General features: G+C 39.4%; 1 protein-coding gene and 1 pseudogene across 1 annotated transcript in view; both read right to left on the bottom strand.

The window, feature by feature from the left end:
• The window catches only part of BCL2 (BCL2 apoptosis regulator), a 179,856-nt gene that overhangs the window by 79,674 nt on the left and 79,955 nt on the right, over positions 1-20,227 (bottom strand). The gene's annotated exons all lie outside the window — the stretch shown is intronic.
• On the bottom strand, positions 13,842-16,436 carry LOC125119685 (proteasome activator complex subunit 1-like; annotated as a pseudogene).

The following is a 20,227-nucleotide window of genomic DNA, read 5'->3' as shown; positions in this document are numbered from 1 at the left end:
GCTGTAGTTTGGGTACCCACTTGTTGTCTACATTTTACTTGAGGGAATGCAGCCTGATTTTAGTTCTTTAGACTAAATAGGCACTTGAGCATGACAGATGTTACTGACAGGTATAGCATTTGGCATTACTCTAACTTGGCTGCAATCTCTGACTCTCCCTGGCTAATGACACAACTGCCAGCACAGTAGCACTACATTCTGTGAAGGCCTTTCTACAGAAGTGCCAGAGGGAAGCTCTTAACTCATGAAAATCAGGGGACACACCATCTACAATTGCCTAGTCCCTGCACAGGTTTTATCAGAATGCAACCAGTTTCCAGGGGTGGGGGGAAAGGGTTGTTGGTGGTGGTTAAATGCTATAACAGTAGAAGACTGCATTTCTTGTTGTCCTCTCTTCTTACAGGAAAATTCTAAGTGGGCCCTAAAAATACTGCATTTCACAGTTTTGGAAATTCTGAGTTTCTTCAAAGGAAAGGAGGGCAGGGAAAGAAGTTATGATGCTTTCAATGGCCACATGAAGTAGGGTGTCCCATTTTAGAGATTAGAAAACCAAGGCTAGAGAGTGAGTCTCATAGTGATAAGCAGCAACAAGCCACAACTGGGGCCCAGGTATCTTAGGTCTGAATTCCAAGCTTTAGCAAATGCAGGTCACCACCTTTACCAGAAGGATGAAAAAGTCTTGAAAGGAATTTCAGGAACAGGGAGTGAGAGAAAGAACATATAGAAAATTCAAACTTGCTAAGATCATGTCCCCTAATTCCTATGCTGCTCTTGATTAAGACTAAGTGACCTGAATTCTTTACACAGTGAAAGGCAAAAGCAGGTAAACAGATTCATGCTGGCTGTCTGTGTTACTTTCCTGCCCCAAACTATAAAGGTTGGTTTCAGATTCTCAAATAAAAATGCAGGTAAAAACAGTAAAACAGGCAAATCTCTTACTCTTGCAGCTGGTCGCAGTGTCCTGGGTGCTTTTCTTGGCAAATATTCAAATGTCACATGCCAGCATCACATGCTCACTACCATTTCAGTCAACACTATTTGTGTTAAAGTCACCCAAATTGGGTGATTGTTTGATCTCAGTATCACCGACAGGCCCTCATACAACACCCCTCTCTGCTGACAAACTCACAAGAAAGACTTCAGTCTAGGAAACTAGCATTTTCTTAGAAAAGGGAGAGAAAAAAAGCAGTTCTCAGTAAAAGATAAACCACAGAGCTACTGCGTTCAGACAAGTTGTACATATTAAACCACACACACACACACACACACACACACACACACACAATCAAACTAATGTCTAGGCTCTGTCTAATCCACAAAGGTGAGTAAATTCAGAAGTAAAGAGTTAAGACCAGAATCCCACTCATAACTTTCCCTGACACTGAGACGATACTGAAGAATGATGGAACTAGAGTCTAGATTACCTCATTCGTTCCCCATGCAACTCCAATAACCTTAAACAATCCAGAGGTTCTTTTCTTGGTGGGACACCAGGGGCCCACAGTCTTTTGCAGAAAAGGTTGCTCTGAGTTCTCCTGGAGATAGAATCTCTTTCTACCTCCAAGTGCAGGGATGCCTCAGGCCCTCAGGGACTCAAGGTCCTAAAATGATGTCAGATAAAACAGTAAAAGGAGGCTGGGAGAAGCCTTTCTGTCAAGTGGAGAGCTTATCCACAGAAAAATTAGGGATGAAAATAGCTCAGACTGGCTAATGACCTTCAGGTTGCATCCAAAATGATGTGAGGGGTGGAGTGGGCTTCCTGGTACCATCTCAATGGCAGGCACTAGCTGCAGACGCCAAGCTTCTTTGTGGGAAAGTTGAGAAATCTGGGATACATGGAAGGGAGAGGGGAGGGAGAGAAAAGAAGAAGAAGGAAAGCAAGAAAGACAACAGAAGTAGTGGCAGGATGAGGGTAGAAAAACAGTACAGACTTAGAGGAAGACAGGTGGTGGGAAGGAAAGGGAGTGGGGCTGAGCTGCCATCTTGAAGGAGAGGAGGTGCAGCCAACATCCCACTGCAGGAGATGGTCTGTTAGGATCCAACCCACCCATCTGTTTGCAGACTTCGACCACCACATGAACAGGTATTTTTAAAGCACTGGAAATGTAACCCATGGAGTAGGCACTCTCAGTCAGAGCCCATCTTGCCATACATCCATCTGCGTATTTTTCAAGGTTGACTCAAAGGTTTAGAAGTTGTTTGTGGTGTATTTAACCTTTTGAGTTCTGACAAAAACTATAAAGAAAAAATTAAAGCCAAGAGGGAAATTTCTAGCTTCCATGCTAACTGAATGTTGTTGGGTTTAAAAAAAATGTCATCCTAAAATAAAAGAACACTTTAGGACTTGAGATTCATTTCTATAAATATTTCTTCCCCAGAACCCAACTCCAGTAAACTACCATCTCCATTTAATGAATTCTCTGATTATATATTACAGTGATGGTCTTCTTATGGCCCTGTGTTTGTCCTGAAGTTTGGGACTTCAAAGGGACCCTGCCTCCCCATCCTCCCCTGAAATTTAGAGGCTCCTTGGTAGTGACAATGTCATAGCCACATGAAAGGACACACAAAAGGTACTTCTACACTGCTGGTGGAAATAGAAATTGCTGTACCATTTGGAAATATCTATCCAAATTCAAAACTCACCACAGCAGTAAGTAGTAGAATCATTCAATAGATGGTGCTAAGGTCAACCAAGAAACACTCTGCAGTCGTGAAAAAGAAAGCATGGAGGAGTTTCAATAACGTGAAATTCTCTTTTCATTGTGAAGTGAAAAAGACACAAGATGCCGAGAGGGACATATGATATGATCTGATTTTTCTAAAGCAATGACAGAATTCACGTACATAGTATCTACCTATCTATCTAAATGTCTGGTATAATTATATGAGTGTGGAATGAAGCACAGAAGGATAACACACAAGGCCAATAACATCGGCAGCATGGGGGAGAGGGATTAGGGTGGAGGGAAGGAAGGGAGTGGGAGGAAAGAAATAAACGAAAATGAAAGAAGATATCAACCATAAAAACCACATGGATGCCACGATCTCACTTATAGGAAATCATGTGTGTGAGCTTAGGCACACATCTATAAACAGCTGATGATGAGGTAGTCTGCAAAACGTCAGTGGTTTTTATTTCAGGGTCTAAGATGTTTTCAAATGAAATTTTTATTTCTTAAATGTATTTTTAAAATATTTAGAAAATATGTATTGTTTATACAGTCAGAAAAAAAATCACTGGGGTGGGAGGAATATGAAAAGTCCCATGCAAGGTAATACAGGTCCCCAGAGAGGAAGGAACTAGAGAGAGAAGATTGTAATGTCAAGCTGGGACCAGACCAGGAAGGCTCTCAGTACTAGAAAAGACAAAAGAACAACTTATAGGATGTGTACCAACCTATTAACAATAGGCTATTGTTTTGGTGGTGGATTACAAGTGATGTTTTCATTACTTTTCGCTTTTCTCTATTTTTTAAATTTTCTGCAACCCCCCCCAAAAAAAACAAAAAAAAAAACACATATATCTTGCTTTTGTAATCAGAACAAAAAAATACATTATTTTGAAAATTATGCCATGAAGGTTTTAAGGAGGAGGGAGTAAGGATCAAGGTGATGTTTGGGGATATTATGTCATGGCCCCCAGAGACAGAGATTAAAACCCATTTTTGAAGTAATAGTATCAGTGAGCATTGATAATTGCCCCAAATGAAGAGTAAATGGTGGAAATGGAAAGGAACACAGTGGGCCTCAGATTTTTCTACAGAAAGGGATGAATAAGTGAAACACTGATGCAGAAGAACAGCTAAGTCTCAGGGTCATTTTGTAAACTTTATACGGATGCCTGCAAAAACACAGGTGATTTCGTCCAAAATTACAGAGACCAACCCACTGTTAATATTGCATCCCTAAATGCAGCCACATCTTGGAAGCCATGTCTGGGAAAGATACAATACCCAAGGGAAAAGACCAAAGTGTAGAAACCACAGAAGATGAAGACAACTTATGTGATAAGAAGATGTGAAAAGCTCTCCTCCACACACACACACACACAAAAAGACACTCCTCACTGATAAGCACTGCATCCAGCAAACACTAGGATTTTGTAGATCAAATGACAGTATCCCCAGGTCACTCCTGGCTTTCATCCATTTTATACTGTAGCCACCTGAACAAGTTTCAGATTAGTGTTAAGAGAAATTAATGTTAACGTTTTATTCGGTTGTGGTTTGCCTTTCTCTAAAAGTTGGCACATTCTGAGAACTCTCCTTCCTTAGAAGAATTCAGGAAGAGGATGGGAGGCACCGGGTTTAAGAAGGTGGTAGTAGAAGGCTTCCAGGGAACTTCCTGGCTTCAAGATTCTCCTATTCAAGGGGAGACAGCACACCAACTCCCACATTTTACGCCTTCTCTCTCTCTCAGATGCTCCAATTGAGGTAGTTTACAAAATAAGCCATGTTTATGTTTTCTGGCATTCCTGAAGCAGATGTAATATGACTGATATAATGTAAATGAAGGCAAACAACTTTAGTAATGCCAATTCATGAATTGCCCCATCTAAACACTACGTAATCATGAAACTAAAATGTTTATCCAATAATCAAAGACAAAGGGAAAGAAACCAAAAGGCATTTTTGCAAGACAAAGCACTGACCAGTACTCCCAATAAAAGTATTTAGGGAGAGAAGATCCTGAAATGGCTCATCAGGAAAAGTCTATGTGACTTGGTTTCTGATCACACAAAGGACTGCCCTGCTATTACTCCAAATGGTCAGAGAAAACTGGGGAGGCATTGGGCTGGTTGTCATACAGAAACAGGGTTCTCCAAGACAGTTTCAGGGTAGGCTTGTCAGAAAGTGAGCAACATTCTAGCCTCCTCCAGATGACCCCCTCGCCCCCATCGCTCACCCATGACATTTCTCTACTTGCAGAAACTACCTCTGATGCTAATCAGCATCCTTCCCATTCTCCATGTGGGTGGTGTGTTCCCTTCCTGCCTCATGAGAGGCTACCCGCTCTGGCTCATTTTGGTCCCTCCATCACCCCACATCTCTCACTTCTTCCAAGTCTGGCTCAAAGCCTACTTCTCCCTGTCTGACCCCAACAAACTTGGGTCATTCATTCTTTCTGAGTCCTCTCCTGGTTTGTGCACTCAATTCATAAGTAGTTGGCAAGTTCTTGACAGGAAGAGCCCAGTGCATGATTCTCATTGGATCTCCTAAACCTTTAACTATCCTCCCTGTTTTGGCCTCGTGCACAGAGAGAAAGACCCCTTTCTTCCCATTCTTTTCTTCCTTCCCTTCTTCCTTCAATGTAGTATTTATCAAACATCTACTTCATTCAAAGAATCAGTTAAGGTTTTTTATGCACTATTTCACATAGTCTCACAAAGCTCCCTAGAGTTCAAGAGCTCCCTAACAACCCAGTTCTGCTCTTCTCCAACTTTCCATGGTCTCATCATGGCGTCACCATCTTCTTATCCCTTTGGTGTCATGTTCGGGTCTTATCTCCTCCTAAACTCTACATGCTAATTCTGTATCTCATATCTGGCTACTTTCTATCTCCCCTAGACACCAAAGCCTCTGCATTACTGGTCTACCTGCAACCAGGTTATCATTCTGCCACATGAGTTGGTTGCAAGAATCCAAAACTGTGATTCCCATTGTCTACATAATATAACCCCAGTTCCCTAGTTTGACATTAAAGGACATCTCACCTATTAAAGCTTATCTTCCGGACACACAAGACCTCTTATACAAGATTCCTTATACATTCCAAGCAATTTTACTCTTACAGGTTTTTGTTTGTGCCATTGCCACTGTATGAAATGGCCTTCATCCACCTCTGTTCTAGAGTAGAAGCCTACCTTTCAAACCCTAGCTCAAATGCCACCTAACTCCCCTAGGTCAAAACTGATTTTTTTTTTTCCTTGAACTTTCTTAGACTGTGTTGTTTACGGCTCCAAGACTGTCTCTAGATCATAAAATCCCAGAGGGAAGAGATAGTATCTGTTTGTCTTTGCATTCCAACACCGTGCCCCCATCACGGAGTACTCCCTAAGCACCAGCAGGAGTGAAGCGACCAGCACTGGTAAATGAATTTACTAGCCACCACTGTCTTCCAAGTGTTCCTTGGAATTTGAAGCCAACAAACATTTATGAAGCACCTGCTGTGTACAGAGCATTCTGGCAAGAGCTGCAGAAGTGAGCCAGCTAGTGAGCAATAGTATTTATAATGTGTCTTTTTAAAGATCTACCTCACCTACTACGCTAAGCCACTGAACACACCATTACATGAAGACATACCCAGTCTTGGGGATCAACAACCATTCACAGACCTTTCCTCCATCACTGGTTATACTGGAGGTAAGAGCTTATGTTTCAAAAAGCACCCAAGAAAACAAGGCTCAGAATTCTGAAAATTCCTCCAGGACAGAGAGTGGTGTTGACATGGAAAATAAAGGCATTTTTCTCTTAATAATACTAATTCTCAAACCCATAATTTCTTTAACTTCAGTTATAATAAGCATTTAAAGCCAGGAAAGTAGTTGAGAAAATATGAACGTATGGGAAAACAAAACACTTTATTACCCGTGATGTCGTGCTGATGGATGATAATTTTTTTTTATTTCAAGACTGGTATTTTGAGAGCATCTGTGCAGAATTTTCTGAAGAGCTCAAGGTGATTTGTGACATAAGGTGACCATATGTCCTGGCTCGTCAGGAAGAGTCCGAGGTTACACCTGTTGTCCCTGTAAAATTATTCGTAGTGCTTCCCCTTTTGCTCTCATAACTGTCCCTGTTTGAAAGCTAAGATACATGACCACTCAATCTAATTGTCAGATTACAGTGGCCTGCTCATACAAGGCAAGATGGTTTGCTCAAATACACCAGGGAACTGATGGCGAGAAAAGGGGCAGAATCCAGGCTTCCTGACACCAAGCCCAGGCTCTATCACAGGGAACATATTTCCTCTAAGTTGTTTACTCATCAATTAATCAAGAAAAGCACTTTGGGAAATGGTAAAGATGTCTAAGCACGGTTTCTGCAAACTAGCACTTACAATTTTGTTGAGGAGACCAAGTACATCACATTCAATCATTAAACAGGGTCAGACAGATTTATAATAGGGGGACAATTAAGTGGTTCAAATGACAATGTCAAAAGCAGTTAGAGAAGGAAAAAAACCCTTGATGGGCTGCAGACTTCAGGGGAGATTTCTGAGAGATCATGGAACCTGAATTGGGTCTTAAAGAAAAGAAAAGAAAAGGAAGAAAGGAGAGGGGAAAATGCATTACTCTTTGGAAAAATTAAAATCAAAAAAGAAAACAAAATTGAGGTGTTCCCGTTGTGGCTAAGCGGTTAACGAATCTGACTTGCATCCATGAGGACGCAGGTTCGATCCCTGGCCTCACTCAGCGGGTTAAGGTGTTGCCGTGAGCTGTGGTGTAGATCACAGAAGCAGCTTGGATCTTGCGTTGCTATGGCTGTGGCGTAGGCCAGCAGCTACAGCTCCAATTCAATCCCTAGCCTGGGAACCTCCATTTGCTGTAGGTATGGTCCTAAAAAGCAAAAAAAAAAAAAAAAAAAAATTGGGACAGAAGAAAAACCATCTAAGTGATTCTGTGGGCATTACTGCTTTCTATTCCCCAAGATTAAAAAACAACACAAAACCAACACAATCTCCCGAAATCTCACAGTAATTTAAGGCAGAACATTTGTCACACTAAGGAGTCTTGCAACCAGACAACAGCTAGCTGCTTGATGACGCTGCTTCTCCCTGTGATGTGGTAATAAGAAAAAGGTGGCTACCTTTTGCGATCTGTCTTCAGCTTTTTCCACTCACTGGCCATGTATCTGTGGGCAAGTAGTTTCATCAGACTTAAGCCTAAGTTTCCTAAAATGCTAGTGTTGGATGAAGTGATATCTCAGGAGCTTTTGATCTCTGGCCCTTTAGAGTCGATTCCAGGTTTTGTTTACTATGTTACAGGTTTAGCTCCATAGAGGATGTGAGTGTTCACTTCCAGAAAAATTGCAAACATTGGGCTGATCCTATGGTCCCTTTCCACTACAAAAATGGGAACTTCTGGAAAAAAAATCACAGTGCAGGGCTAGGAGGGAAAGAAGGAAGGGAGAGAAGTATGGGCTCCAGGAATGAAGATCAAATTAAAGTCAGAGCTTTAACAAAAAGGTGACTTCATGATGACAAGGGAAGTTTCAGACCCGCACAAATACTTCTGGGGATCTGGGGACAGCAGTCTGATTCTAACGCCCATGAAGAGATGTGGCCTTGGTCCTGTGTGAGGTGGGGGGAGGGAGACAGGATTGAGCGAACTCTTTTCCTAAATCTCAAAGCCTTAAAAAGTCACCCTATCCATGAAAGGAGACGAAAACCACTGTCCCATGCCCCCACCCCTGGCTTCAAGATGAAGAGAAGATAACTTTCTTTTTGTTTTGTTTTGTTTTTTGTTTTTTGTCTTTTTAGGGCCACACCCATGGCATATGGAGGTTCCTAGGCTAGGGGTCTAATCAGAGCTACAGCTACCAGCCTACGCCAGAGCCACAGCAATGCAAGATCCAAGCCACGTCTGCGACCTACACCACAGCTCATGGCAATACCAGATCCTTAACCCACTAAGCAAGGCTAGGGATTGAACCCGCAGCCTCACAGTTCCTAGTCGGATTCGTTTCCACTGCGCCATGACAGGAACTCCAAAGAAGATAACTGTTTTAAATGCAGAGCTTGGACACATCTGAGAAAGGAAAACCCTAAACATGAATCCCATTCAATTGTAGGATCAGAATTTACATTATTGGTGTGTCTGGGTGTGAGACGAGCAGTGAATATAAATACATTTTCAGGACCACTGAAACTCCTTCGATCACCAAAATAAACAAACATATGACCACTGCATAGGGACAATTTCATAACTCAGGATTCACAAGATTCCCATAGGAAATAAATCTCTGTGAAGATGAACTTGCCAAAACACAAATACACACATACCATATAAAGGAATTAACTACCATGATGGACAGTCATAAAGAGATGTTTTTTTTTTAGACTAAAATCTAAGAGCTGGGAAAATACGGTAATCTGAAATGGACAACAAAATAAGACTTCTTCAAATTATTAAAATGATAAAAGTAAGACTAAAAGCCATAATGAAAGAATAGGAGTAAATAACAAAGAAAAAGAAAAGAGCAGACTTGAAAAAAGGACAAAATAGAACTCCTAAAAATAGCTCAGTGGAAAAGTTAGAAAATAAAGTGACACAAGTATAGAATGAGTGAACTGGAAAAAAAGATTTTAGGAAATCAACCAAAATATAACATAGGACTTCCAAGTAACAATGGAAAATTGAACACACCGTATCTAATATTGGTCACACTGAAACCTCACTACGATGAGGCCAGGTGACCATTTAAAAGACATAAACCCACCAGGACTAGGAGAACAGGTGAAGGGATAGCAGCAATAAGATTTGTGAAGATGGAGAACAGATGGAGCAGTGGTAACAGAACTAGCACAACAAAGAGGGCAGAATCCTAAACCAGGAGTCAGAAAAGTTAGGAACCAACCAGCAGAGACTGCAAAGGTCCAGGAACAGACAGCACTAGTCACCTCTGGAACTGGGGCAGGGCAGAGTGACTGAAATGAGATGAGATGAAAGTTGTTTAAGAACCAGTTATCTCCCTCTGCCCCCAGATCCCCTCCTTAGGTCCACCTCGCTGGGTGGCAGCCTCTGTCCCAACTGGTAAAGATGAACTCTGGAGACAGGGTTCCTGGACTAGGAGCTGCCACACATCCAACAAAACAGAAAATATGCACATCAAATGCTGACCCCTCCAGCCTGACTCCTCACTTTAGCTCTCCGCACTGGGGCAGGCAGAGCTTCACCCTCCAGAGGAGACTTTGGAAGAGTGTTCCCTGAACACTTAGGTTCTTCATAGACTTCAGGAGTTCCCAACAAATGGCCTCAAGCCATTATTCTATGGAAATGCTCAAAGTCAACAAGCCCCACACATCTTCAGAGCCCACAGTAAATGTCCAATAAACCTATGAGTTCTTCTAATAAACATATTAGCTCTTCCAATGAACTTATTAGTTCCTCATTCTTAAATATGACCAGACAGTCAAGGATTACCAGACATGCAAGGAAAGCTTCTACCTGAAACAAAAGAGTTCAAAACAGACAAACACAAAAAGGCAACAATGAGGAAATAGAAGCCATGAAGGGAGAAGAAAATTTCAAGATAATTTTTTTTTCAGAAAGCTAAGAGACTGTCACATGAAAACAGAACAGAATGCTTTAAAAAAAAAGACTATTTATAGATGAAAAGAGGAAATTTAAAACAATAACAGAAATGAAAACCCAATAGACAGGTTGGAAATTGAAGTTGAAGAAACTGCCCCCAAAGAGAGCAAAAGATAAAGGGATGGAAAATAGAAGAAGAAATTAGAGGACTAGCCTAGAAAGTACAACACCCACAGTTCTGGAAAGAAAGACGAGTTAACGGAGAGAAGTGAATTTGACAGATTGAAAGAACACACTGATTAATCAGTACAACAGATGAAAGCAGACTAGGAAAATTGTTGTGAAATTTAGAATACTGGGGAAAAGAAAAGATTCTACAAGGTCCAAGGAGAAATGTTTTAAAAAGGTCAGGTACAGGAGTTCCCGTCGTGGCGCAGTGGTTAACGAATCCGACTAGGAACCATGAGGTTGCGGGTTCGGTCCCTGCCCTTGCTCAGTGGGTTAAGGATCCGGCGTTGCCGTGAGCTGTGGTGTAGGTTGCAGATGCGGCTCGGATCCCTCGTTGCTGTGGCTCTGGCATAGGCCGGCAGCTATAGCTCTGATTGGACCCCTAGCCTGGGAACCTCCATATGCCACACGGGAGTGGCCCTAGAAATAGTAAAAAGACAAAAAAAAAAAAAAAGGTCAGGTACAAAGCATCAAAAATCAGTATGGCTTTAGCTTTCTAACAGCAACACTGGGAGGTAGCATATACTACAGCAATGTCTTCACGCTGAAGAAAATTTAGTTTTGCCCTAGAATTCCTTGTGCAAGACAGATAAGCCTTCCAGTGAGAAGATGAAACAAAAGACCTCCTAGACATTCAAAGTATGAATCTCTCTCTCTTGCATCCACTTTTGAAAAGCTGCTTGCAGATTGGGAGCCACAAAAAAAAAAAAAATGGGTGAGTGGAACTTGATGTGACCTAACAGGACGAAAGCAGAGGGTTTAGGTGGAGAAGGGAACTGCCTGGATCAGTGAATTAGGAGAGAGTCAGAGTGAGGCCTCCACCAGCGCACGGGGCTTTAATTCTGAAAGTGTGTCAGAGAGTTTGCTCTCTCAAACAGTGGAGTAAATCAAGAGAGGGGAAAGTTCTAGAATAACAAGGAAGGAAAGGCCAAGGAAAGGCCAAGGAAAGTTCTAGAATAACAAGGAAGCGCAAGCCCAGCATGACAACTGTGCAACAGGCCTGAAGAAAATTCCAGATAAAAGGAAAATGGAAGTCTCCAGGAAGAATGTTGCCAAGAAAAGAAGGAGAACTAAGAGATTACTTTTTCTCTTTTTTTTGACCATGCCCACAGCATGTGAAAGTTCCCAGGCCAGGGATGGAATTCATACCACAGCAGCAACCTGAGCCATTGCAGTGACAATGTTATATCCTTAAGCCACTGTGCCACATGAGAACTTCCTCACAAATTTCTGAGTGATCAGCCTTGTGGAAAACTGTACTGTGAGACTAGGAAAAATAATAGATGGGGGGAGAGGGAAGGGTGAACTGGGGGTTTGGGATGGAAATGTTCTAAAATTAGGTTGTGATGATGGTTGTATAACTATAAATATAATAAAAATTTATTGAAAAGAAAAAACCCAATAAGTCAGTTAAAAAAATAATAGAGGGAACATCTTTCCCCACAAGGATGAAGAACACCAAGGAAATGGAAAAAGCAAGACAGATATTAACTTCATAAAAACAAAAAATTTGACTGTTAATGCTATTTTCGTGGGCCAAAGAGCAAAAACACTAACAACTGATAAAACCTAATATTGCAATACAATTATGTTAAGAGAAAGGGGTTGGGAAAGCAGTGGATATGTAAGAGAGCTAAATTTGCATTTATATAATCGGAAGTTAAGACCTCATGAGTAAAGTTGATAAAGCAAAAGATCACAGCATACCACATCATTTAGAAATGACAGAAGAAAGAGCTAAAATAGAGAAAGTGATGTTCTTGGGGAAGTGTGGCGGGGGGTGGGGGCAGGCGAAGCAGGTGAGGTAGAATTTGTTCCCACAGAAATTAAGGAACCAGCTCGTAAGTACATATGTAGGAGGATGTTTTCAATGTTTGTACAAACATAAAACTGAAAATAACCTAAAGGTTCACCAATAGTGGAAAGGCTGAATAAATTGTAGTACTGCCATATCACAGGATTTGGTTAGCTATTTTTTTTTCATTAAATTTTATCTACTTATCTGGAAGAGATCCTTAATGTACTATTAAGAGAGAAAGTCAAGTTATAAAGTAATGCACAAGGTATGATTGAATGTTTTGCAAACAACAAAACACTGTTCTTTCTTTCTTTCTTTCTCTCTTTCTTTCTTTGGCTGTCCTCAAAAAAACTGTAAGTTCCTGGGCCAGGGATCAAACCCATGCCACAGCAGCAACCCAAGCTGCTTCACTGACAATGTTGGATCCCCAACCTACAGCACCACAAGAGAATTCCAAAACTCTGTTATTTAATCTATAAAAAAAAAATGTGCTTACTTTTATATCAGCTTGGGAAAACATATGGAAGGATGCCTACTAGATGTTCACCTTGCTCACCTTAGAAGAACAAGAATAGAAATGGTAGGAGGAAATTAAGAAAAAAATAGACCACAGAAAAATAAAGATGTAGGAAATATGGAAAAAACAGGTTAAGAGACTTGAAAAAGAGAAGAACAAGATCTAATAACAAACAACAGAAGACGGAAAAAATAGACAAAACTGTGGGAGACAATATTCAGGGATTATGACAGAATTTTTCAGAATTAATGAATACTAGGAATTCTTAGATTCAAGAGAATCCCAAAAAGGACTGTGGTGAAACTGCAGATCATCAAAGACAGGAACAAAAAGAAAAGCAAACAAAAATCTTTAAGGCAATCAGAAGAAGAAAAAAAAAAAAAACCCAAACCTCTAAACAAAAACAGACTGTCACTGACTGAACCTCATCAATAAAGATCTTTGAAGGCAATGAATCAATATTTTCAAATGCTGAGGGAAAATATCTATGTAGAATTCTATACCTAGAAAATTATTATTCAAGACTAAAGGTGAATTAAAGATATTTTCAGATAGAGTGAGATAGTTTCAACTCCCTAAATCCTTGATGAAAGAACTACTTAAGGATGTACTTCAGTAGGAAGAAATTTGACCTGAGAAAGGGGGGGACAAACTTTGAGAAACAATATCAATAATATGTATCAAGGGCTTACTATGTACTTGACTGCATGCCAGGCACCATTCTAAGTAATTTACAATTAAACTGCCTTCAAATCAAGGCAGTCTCATTCTGGATTTCATACTCTTACCCAGTAAAATGGCATCTCTCTCTCTCTCTTTTTTTTTTTTTTTGTCTTTTCTAGGGCCGCACCCACAGCATGTGGAGGTTCCCAGGCTAAGGGTCTAATCAGAGCTGTAGCTACTGGCCTACTCCAGAGCCACAGCAACGCCAGATCCGAGCCATGCCTGCGACCTACACCACAGCTCACAGCAATGCCGGATCCTTAACCCACTGAGCAAGGGCAGGGATCGAACCCACAACCTCATGGTTCCTAGTTGGATTTGTTAATCACTGAGCCATGACAGGAACTCCAAAATGGCATCTCTTTAGATGCCTCAAAAATTTTAAAAAGTAGGTTTGTAAAAACAATTTTACATGGACAAAACAACTAGAAACAAATGATAGATGAAAATAAAACAGCTGATGGTGTCATATTAGAATAGAGAGAGAGAAAAGCTGGGTTAAAATTTTCTAAGGAATCTATATTACATTGTTTGGGAAGCAAATAGAGATACAGATGATGCTTTAATTTTAGAGTTTGTGAACTCAAATATAATTTTTAAGATTTAAGGGTAACAGCTGAGATACAGAACAAACTGTATACATTACAAATCAAGAGGAAAATAGTAATCATTGTTTTAACAGTATGACTACATTTTTGTGCTTGGGAGGCAAGATGAAGGAGAAACCTCAACAGGAAAAAGATGGGAGAGAGTCTGGAGCCCCTGTTAAGAGGCAAGGAGGTCTCTGCTCGACCCATCGCAGAATGAGAGGAGGTTCTCAATACATCATTCCATTTGATTATCCCCTGGCTACTTGAGCTTCTTGAAATTCTTCCGAATGACATCATACAACACAGCTTAGTGGGTCCCCACAACCACTGGTAGGGTTCTGGTGCTCTGCTTCACTATGGAAGCCTTCTAGCTTGGTGTGAAGGTTGTTCATCTGTTCAAAGATCTTCTTCAATACTTTTCCCATCTTTAGCCTGAGGTATCTGCAGCTGCAACCAGTTGGTGACCATGGTGACTGCTCAGCTTCAGGCACTATAGGAGGACTTCAGTCCACTCCTTGACATCCACTGGGCCACCTGGAGGACCTTTGCTTTCATCTTTCCTTTTTGTCTTTTCATCCATATCCTCCTTATCCTGCTGTTTCTTGCATGTTTCCTGTTTCTTCTGGACTGGATAGGCTCCAGAATGTCCAATGGGGCCTTCAGATAACTCAGGCTGGCTTCTTGAGAGCTGTTTCTTTCCAAAGTGCATCCATAAATCTTCTTCGGGAAATAGCTCCTGAGCAGGTTCTATCTTTTGCACAGGTTTTCTTGAAACATAGCCATCTGTGCTTGGGCCCTGAGCATGGCCATGGCTGGGGGTCTACTGCCACATGAGGACCAAGGACTGGGCACAGGGAAGAGGATGCAAAATCAACAAGGAAATTCAAGTAATCTAACAGAAGGCAGGACAGGAAGAAAAAAAATAAATATACAAGAAGCATGGCAGACAGAAAACATTTGTATTCCTAGTGAATTCCAAATATATGACTTAATAAATGTAAACGGCTTAAACTAATTCATTAAAAGGAAAAAAATCTTCAGATTGAATTTTGTAAAATGCCGGCTGTTTTAAGAGAGAAGCCTAAAATATAATATTAGCGGAAGAGTAAATAGGAAAAAAATGTTTCCGATAATAAGTGTCCCTACAAATAGTAAATGCTCAATAAATACTTATTTTAATTGAATGACTTAATCTGATAAAATATACTTTACAGCCAAAAGCATCTAGGATGATAAAGAAGATCACTGTTTAAAGATTCAAAGATACATTCACCAGCAATTCTTCCATATACCTAACCACACAGTGTCAAATATATATACAGCAAAAACTGATTTAATTATATGAAGGTAACAAATTCAAGATTATAGTGAGAGCTTTTAGCACATACCTCTATGAAATCAACAGACCAGTATAAAAAATAGGAAAAAATTTAAATAGCACATATTACAAACTTCATCTGGTGGCTGTGAAGAGAACCCTTCATTCAATAAATAAGGAATACACATGAAATGTTTATAAAAATTGACCAGGTTCTAGGCCACAGAGCAAGTTTCAACAAATTTCAAAGAATTTCTAACATTCAGACCACACTCATCAACCAAAAATACAATAAAAGTTGAAACCAGTAACAAAACCACAGGCCCCAAACCCCAGAACATCTTGAAATTTCAAAAACACACTGTCAAATTATTAAATAAAATAAAAACGAAAGTAAAAAACTATTTGGAACTGAACAATAACTAAAACCCTAGATATTAGTAGATGGAATTTTAGCCTTAAATGCAATATAAGAAAACAAGAAACATTTTAAATTAGGAAGAACAAAAAAATTAAGCAATAAAATAATCTCAAAGACAATAGAAAAAATTCTTTTTCCACAAATGGACAAAGATAAAGTAGCAGGAAGGTGATGATAAAGATAATAACAAATCAGTAAAATAAAAGCAAAGAAGCAATATACATAGGAACAAATGTGGATTTTCTTAAGATAAAAAGACAAAGTAGGTAGGTGCTCAACAAGAATGAGCAAGAGAAACAAAAGAAGGCGCAAATAAACACTTTTAGATATGAAAAGGAGCCATAACTATAAATACAATAAAGATTGTTTTAGAGTATGATAATTCTATTCTCTACTTTAAAGCAATAAAACTAAAAATAGATTAAATGGAAAATTTCCTAGAAAAGTATGTTACCAAAATTAAAACACCAGGGAGTTCCCATCATGGCTCAGTAGTTAGCGAACCCGACTAACGTCCTTGCTCAGTGGGTTAAGGATCCGGCGTTGCCATGACCCGTGGTGTAGGTCACAGATGTGCCTCAGATCCCACATTGCTGTCGCTGCGGCATAGGCCAGTAGCCACAGCTCCGATTTGACTCCTAGCTTGGGAACTTCCATATGCTGCGGTGTGGCCCTAAAAAGACAAAAAAGACAAAAAAAATTGATACGCCAAAAAATAGAATATTATGATCACAAATAATAAAATATTAGCAATCATACCTAGAAGTGTAGTATGTCTATAAATATACATTTATTTTAAAATAAATGTTTTATATGATATCTATAATGTATCACATATATCATAACCACATATATTTATCACATGGTAGTATATAGTATGCATGGGTGTGTGTATGTGATGATCCAATAAGATTTATTCAAGAAGCTCAAGGAAGATTTAACATTAGAAAGTCTTGCTATAATTTGCCACACTGACATATTAAGAAGAAAAAACTGATCATCACAATAGATGAAGAAAAAACATTTATAAAATTTAACATCTATTCAAAATTTAAATATACAATAAAATACCGAGACAACCAAGCATAGAAGAAGGTTTTTACTAAGTAGTTTCTATTAAGAACCTAAAATAAACTTTAGGAATATACTTCCTTCAAAATCAGGACATAGATAAATGTGCTTTTTCTACCACGACTCCATTCACTGTCATGTGAGATATTTGGCTGATACAATAGAACAAGAAAAAAGGAGTAAGAGAAATAAGAATTTGAAATGGAGAAGCAAAAGAATTATTTGCACATAAGATTGTCTACATAGAGAATCAATGAGAAACTACAATTACAAGTTACAAAAGAGTTTGGAAAGAATACTGGAAACAAGATTAATATGCAAATATCCATGGCATCCTTATCAGCAACAACCAATTAAAAATGTAACTTTTAAAAGATCCTGTGAGCAATAGCAATAAAGTATGACAAACCTAGAGATAAATCTAAAGAAAGAGGTGCAAAAGTTAAATGAAAGAAAATTATAAAACTTCACTGAAAGTCATAAGACCTAAATAGAGCAATATATCATGCTCAGAGATGAGAAGACTCAACACCAACATTAGTTCCTTCCCTACATAAATTGAATATAATTCGTATTAAAGTCTCAGAAAGGTTTTTCATGGACATTTTTAGCTGGTTTAAAAATTCATACAGAAGAATTAAGGTCAAAAAAACAGCCAAGGAGTTCCGTCCTGGCTCAGCAGTAACAAACCCAATCTGAAAAATAGGAAAGGAAACCCAGTCCCTGAGGACGTGGGTTCGATCCCTGGCCTCGCTCAGTGGATTAAGGATCTGGCGTCGGTATAGATCGCAGATGTGGCTCAGATCCTGCGTTGCTGTGGCTGTGGGGTAGGCCGTCAGCTACAGCTCCGATTTTAACCCTAGCCTGGGAACTACCATATGCCGCAGATGCAGCCCTAAAAAGACAAGAAAAAAAAAGGCTTATAGTTAAGACACAATAGGATTGGTGTAGATATAGATAAGTAGACCGACATAAGAGAGAGAGCCCCTCTGCATGTAGGAACTGGGGATGTGACAGAAGTAGCATTATAAAACTGTGGGAAGGAGTTCCCGTCGTGGCGCAGTGGTTAACGAATCCGACTAGGAACCGTGAGGTTGCGGGTTAGGTCCCTGCGCTTGATCAGTGGGTTAACGATCCGGCCTTGCAGTGAGCTGTGGTGTAGGTTACAGACGCAGCTCGGATCCTGCGTTGCTGTGGCTCTGGCATAGGCCGGTGGCTGCAGCTCCGATTGGACCCCTAGCCTGGGAACCTCCATATGCCGCAGGAGCGGCCCAAGAAATAGCTAAAAAACAAAACAAAACAAAACAAAACAAGAAACTGTGGGAAATGACTGAACTATTTATTAAATGGTTCTGGAACAACTGGTTATTCATATGGAAAAAAAAACAACAACAAATCTTCAACTCACATTACGTCCAAAAGAATTACTGGTAACTTTAAAATATTTAAGAAAAAAAATATAGACAATTTTTTATAACCCCACATTAGGGAATGACACAATAGCACAAACCATAAAGCAAAAAAAAAAAAAAAAAAAAAGGCAAAAAGACATGTTGATCAATTTGATTTTAAAACTTATGTGACAAAAGACACCAAAACACAAAGGCTAAGGGCAAGAAATGGAGAGAGATTTTTTGGTTTTTGTTTTTTTTAAGTATATAAGATACATAGTAAACATCTGGTAATCTGTAAAGAAAAAAAAACAAATAACCCTCCACAAAAAATGAGCAAAATCTATAAACTGGAAATACACCAAAAAATAACCCAAATGACCAACAATCATGAGAAAGACAAGCATGTCACCAGAAATCAGAAAAATATAAATCAATACCACAAAATACCTTTCAATCTGTCATATTAGCAAAATGTGAAAGCCTGAATCATCAAGCCCAGTTGGAAAAGATACAGAGCAACAAGAATTCTGATACATGGTTGCTGGAAGTGTGAATTGAGAGCAATTCAGTACCATCTACCAAAGTGGAAATCCATGTCTGCACCCCCAGCTTTGAGAAGCTCACACGTCCACATGGAGAAATAAGCCAAAGGAAGTTCACAACAGCACTGTGTCAATTAGAGAATAGATATATTATGATATATTCATAAAAGGAACTGAGGTAGCAGGTAAGGAAACTGGCTCTGCATCAATTAACTAGATAAATCCTAAAAACATAATTTTGAGTGATAAAGAAAGTTGCAGAAAGATGGATTATTAAAGACATGACCATAAATGTTTTAAATTCACAAAAAATACTAGTTATTGTTCATGACACACAGCCAGGAGATAAATGCAACAATATGTGTGTAACGATACAACTTTGATAGGATACACAACAGTGGCTACCTCCATTAAAGTTGGAGGGGAATGGCATCAGGTTAGGGTAGAAAAGAGGCTTTAACTGTAATATTTTCAGCATAAAATAAACTTTTAAAAATCTAGCTAAATGTCAACATTTATTAAATCTGAGCAGAGTTGACTACTGGTTGCTGTGTTATTCTCTGAATTTTTTGGTTTGTATTTCAAATAGTTTGTCATTTTATAAAGCTAAATTTTAAAAGGATATGTGGATGCAGTATTTTTTTCCTCCTTTCCCCCATCTTTCCATCCAGGTATATAGTTGTGCTAGCCATCTAGAGACCTGAAGATTAGTTCTGGTTCTAACATTACTGCACTGTGTGATGCTGAGCAAATCACTGAACATCTCTGAGCCTCAGTGTGCTCATCTGTAAAATGAGGACATTCACAGTGCTTATGCCTTAAAGAGCACTCTAGAACTAGACAAATTTGGATTTGATCCAGCCCCCCCCCCCCCACTTACCAGTTATGAGATTTCAGTCTATTTACTTAAACTCTCTTAGAGGCACTATCTTAACTGATAAAATAGGAATAGAAATAGTATTTACCCCACAAACTTGTTATAAGACTAAAACAAAATGAAAAATGAAAAACTCTTAGCATACCATCAATAAAATAAAATTACAAAACCAAGAGAAGATATATGCCAAGCACATAAGAGTCCAGTGATTGGTATCAAGAACATTTCATATACTCCAATAAATCATTAAGGAAACAAACACCCCAACAGAAAAACAGGCAAAGGATAAAAAGAAAGAATTCATTAAGGGGGAAAGCTGACTTCAGTAAGCAGATGAAAAGATGCTCAACCTCACTAGAAATCAGGAAATCACATCTAAACCCTACACAGCCATCAGATGGGCAAAAGAAAAATTTAAATAAGGCAATGATACATTCTGGAGAGAATATGGGGCAGTAGGAATTCTCAAACCACACTGGTGGTGAATTGA

Source organism: Phacochoerus africanus, chromosome 2 (genome assembly GCF_016906955.1).
Source record: "Phacochoerus africanus isolate WHEZ1 chromosome 2, ROS_Pafr_v1, whole genome shotgun sequence".
Lineage (NCBI taxonomy): Eukaryota > Metazoa > Chordata > Mammalia > Artiodactyla > Suidae > Phacochoerus > Phacochoerus africanus.
This window is presented reverse-complemented; position numbering and strand designations above follow the sequence as displayed.